This window comes from Rhopilema esculentum, chromosome 3, assembly GCF_057945365.1.
Source record: "Rhopilema esculentum isolate cy_ngs chromosome 3, ASM5794536v1, whole genome shotgun sequence".
In the NCBI taxonomy this organism is placed as follows: Eukaryota; Metazoa; Cnidaria; class Scyphozoa; order Rhizostomeae; family Rhizostomatidae; genus Rhopilema; species Rhopilema esculentum.
In genome coordinates this window covers 4,274,247-4,278,994 of record NC_142817.1, presented here as the reverse complement: position 1 = coordinate 4,278,994, position 4,748 = coordinate 4,274,247, and positions in this window count along the sequence as shown.

The window sequence follows — 4,748 nt, the reverse complement described above, 5'->3', positions numbered from 1 at the left end:
TTTCGTTGTCTCTTTTCCTGTTTATTTTCCAACTATAAAAGTATATTTGCTGAATGTTTGCAATTAGAATTATCAACGCCGCAGTCCGTTTTTGAGGTTTTCGTGCAATTTTTTCGTATATTTTTGATGTTTTTCCTTTAAAAACCCTACACTACGCTTTGAAACCATCGTTTATAAAACCCAATTGTTTATCAAACTAAATGGTCCTTCCGAGCTCTAAAATTTGAAGTCTTGTTCCATGATTGAATGCCTGGACTTTTAGGATCAACTTCGACCCACCCGAGTACCCAAGTCTTTTACAACGACGAGCTGTCGGTTGTTTTGTTGAAACTCAAACCGATTAGAATTCCATCAAAAGTATTTACAGACATTGCGACTGCTAATAAACTTTTTAAACACTCACTGCCACTTATATTCCTCCAAGTAGTGTACTTACTAACTTCGAGTGAATCAGCCATGTTAAGAAAAGTTGTTCAAATTGGCGCCGTCTAAGCATTTTGCTGTGTTGTTGTTGTTGCTGTTGTTGTTATCGTTTTCAAAAGTATCCGTTTTCGGTGTTCACACTGCGTTTTCGAAAGTCTCAGTTTTCAAAAGTATTCGTTTTCAAAGTGCGTTTTCAAGTCTCCGTTTTCGCAGCGGAGCAGTGCCTTATTATGAGCAAAACATGTTCAATGTTTGATCAAAATTTTTACTAGATCCAGGCATGGAGGGGTTTCCTCGCTCCACAAAACCGTCTAAAGAAAATGGTGTTGCTTGTAGAAATAAATGCAAGCATGCTTCGTTGGTAGCTTGTTAACACTTTTGCTTACGTTTCCTGGCCTACGCTGTGTGCCTATATTTGATTATGTTCGCTTTGAAGTTTACGTTATTATGTTTTCTCCAATGTTTGTATGGGTATGTTTGCTTCAATGTTTTCCTTGATTGTGTTTGCTTGAAAGTTTCCTTATGTTTGCTTCAATGTTTGTGTGTGTTTGCTGTCATGTTTGGTTGCTTGTTTGCAATGTACGCTTTTTGTTTTTGTTCAACGTGCGCCATCCGGCTTCTGTATATTTCAAATGCAAAGGCGGGGAAGATACAATTGGAGGCACTGTACGGCAATAGGAAACCATGGGATAATGCCAGTAAAAATAAGGAGGTTTTGCATTAAAAGTTGACTGCAGGGGTAATAAAAAATGTAAGGGGGTTAGAATAGGTGAGCGGCACTGATTGGTCAACCTCAACAGTCATGTGCTCGCGTTTCTGATTGGCCTATTTCGATCCACAACTGGGTATAAATATATTTCCTAGCGTAGAGTTTTTATCTATGTTCTGACGTTTTACACTCTGGAGAGTGTTAGACGAAAAGCTTATGTATGTTTCAAAATGTTTGCTTTTTCAACGCCATTATTAATTCATAGCAAGACCGCAAGCATTGTTTTCAAACTGGAGAAATAAAAAAATCAAGATTTTTATGACAAACTAAAAGGGTTGGTAGATGTCCTGCTATGAAGAATATACCACAAGCTCTTGGGAATGGTTTAGGAAAGAACACAGAAGTGATACTTCTTAACTTAGATCTTCATTTCAAAATCTGAAAGATCCAGCCTAGGGCGGTAGTTACAGAATGACCTTTTGCTGTCAGGTCGAGCTTTTTAAGGGTGATGTCATAAGATAAATCATCTTATATCCTGCGTTTATGCGTTTCAATTTCAAAATTCATACTCTAGTGCCAAACTTTGATAGCCTGTGTCCCAGACCCCTAGCTTGGAAGTAGAGTCTACTTTCAAGTTAGGGGTCTGGGGCACAGGCTGTGCTTTGAAAGTTCAACTGCTGCAGAAATGTTAGCACGTTGCAATTGTCGCAAAAGGTTTCAATTGTACTACAGGGTGAAAAAAAATTCCTTATTTTACCCGACAAAGATCCTTCATGTGTTGGGGTTACAGCGCCTCGTACCCCTCTTTGGCGACGCCCCTGTTTAAAGCCACTCTGTTTTTTAAATAATCCCATAAAAATTTTGCAATTACATATCACAAAATACTTTACATACAGGAAATTACTCTACAACATTACTAAGGACGATACCCTGGAGAGCAAAGTGCTATGTCTACCCCGGGGCCATTAAGCATAATAAAGAAAATAGTTTCGTGAAACTTTAACATACATCTAACTACATACATGTGTTATGCTAAATGAGTACAAAATTTAAGGTGGTGGCAAGTGACAAGTTAGGGACGATCTTAAGCAAGTCGACCAGTTTTACAGATAAACTGCAACGTTAATTGTAATATATTTCTTTTAATATAATTGGGTAAGTCTTTCTCGCCATACAGTAATAGCTCAAAAAAAATATTATTTGAAGGATTGGTATATCCATATGGTCGCAGTAGTGCAAATACTCCAACTTCGTTCGAGGGGCAAATCATTCTTGGGAAGTCTGTCCCCTTCGTGATGCTCAGGGAAATTAGACTATTGAGGTTCTTCATTCTGATTGTTTATTTGTGCATTGAATCAACGATGCATGAATATCGTGGCCATGAAAAGAGGCTCTGAGAACAATGGAGGACATACTGCCTATTTGTGATTAAATCAATTTTGTGTGTGATTAGTTTGATTTGTAATGATGAAAGTGATTAGTTTTTCATTAATTAGTGTTTTTTAGGAATTGAATCATAGATTCAAAAGTGCTCTCAAATGGATTCATGCGCAATAAACGTCGTTTGAACACATGACGGTAAACCAAATTATAAGCTAGATTAAACAACAATGTTTCATAAGTTAAATGACAAACTATCATGCCAGTTTGGCAACGATTTTGCAATTCACTATATGAAATTGAAAAAGAGAAATTAAGCACAGGGAGGATAAAGAAAAGAATTTGACCATTGCAGATTTGCAATAGAAAAAAGGTGCAAAAGTTTAATAACATTGACAACTAAAAACAGATATATCTTTTCCAAACAGCAGCATAAGCAAAATTTTACATCAATATTATAAGTTTTCTACATCATGGAAGCAGGGTGATAGTAGCCTGAAGTGACGAAACAGTGAAAAGTTGTTGATCACCTTGAATGAGACATTAAGATAAATGCATATCCTCTTTTCTACGGGCTGCTACTTTCGTCCTAAGAATTATATTATGCATCAAAAGAGCTATCTTTTCTGTACAGTAGCATGTATGCAAATAGCCTAGGATGAGAAACAGTGAACAGTTGTTGAACACCTTGTGCAAGACATTAAGGCAAATGCATGTTTTCTGTTATGTGGACCCTCTACGCTCTTTATCAGAATTTTAATATGTATCAAAAGAGCCATCTCTCCTGTAACAGTTGTTGAACACCTTGTGAAAGACATTAACGCAAATGCATGTTTTCTGTTATGTGGACCTCCTACGCTCCTTATCAAAATTTCATTATGCATCAAAAGAGCTATCTTTCCTGTAACAGTTGTTGAACACTTTGTGAAAGACATTAAGACAAATGCATGTACACTGTTCTCTGCCCCCGCAAGTGATGTCGCTATTGGGAAATCAAACTGTCCTTCCTGAAACTTTCAACGATATAAAAAACTACAAGTTCCAGAAATATGAAACTTGATTATCAAACTTTATCTGTGGAGATTACAAGAATCTGACTTAAATCATTTCCCATAAATGTAACAGTTGCAACATCCAGAACTGTCTGGATCCACCCCTGTAGCAATCAACGAGGAATGAGTGAAAAATGACTGCTATCAGGCGTGGTTCTCGGTCAGATCAACTTCAGTGGCATGTGAGCAACAAAAGCAGCAATGGCTTTTTCAGTGACCCCGGCATCATAACGAGGCCTTAATTTCTGCCCCATCGTAGAGTACTTATAAAAGCTTGTTGCAAGCCTGTAGCCAGGCCTGTGGAGTAGGAGTGGCAAACTCCCCGTGTCCAATGCAGGCGAAGTTTTTATAGGGGTGCTGGGGCGCTGAGCTGGTGGTAGAGTTAGTGGGGACAAAGAAGCAAACAAGTTTTGAAACGTCAGCAACCAAACAACTTTCTCCCTCTTAATTTCTTTTCAGATAAAAAGTTTTCAGTTGTTATCTCTTCCACAAGGATCTTATTTTCAAATGCCAGACATTCAGGATTGCACTCCCTCTCCGTCCGCAAAGAATTCTCCTTAGGGAAATCTACCCCTGTTAATGCACAAAAAACACTCTTCAAAGTCCCTATTGCAACTTATGTTTGGTGTGAAGCCAACTGCAACTTATGAAAATTAATAAAAATTTGCAAGTATCAGTGCGCTTCCTTTATGCAGACGCTAAATCTATCTTTCCAAAAGCCCTTTCTGACCATTTCACGTCTTTGAATACTCTAGATAAGATTTTGCACAGTGCTTGCAAAAAAACACCAGGCTTCTCCAACATTTTCTCCAGAACAGGAAACTATTCGCAGCTTTCAGGTCCTCTCTTGCAGCTTTCAGTACAAACAGCGTATGTGATTTTAAGCAGTGATTTGCCCCTCGACTTCGTTCTTTGTCAAAAGAGGGGCAGTTGAACAAAAAGTGCTCAGTATCGTCAATGCCATCATTTGTTGGGCACATTGGGTTTAATGTATCCCTAATATTGTGTTTGAATTTGTGAGATTTCAATTTACTAAGGCCAATCCTAAGTTGTGTAATATAAGATATTCCTAATGGGTCGTAGAGGCCAAAAACGGATTTCGCAGGAGGACGTATTATGGATCAGTGGCGTGCTGGCAGGAGGGCAATGGGGTAATTGCCCCCTCTGCCAATCAAATAACAGGG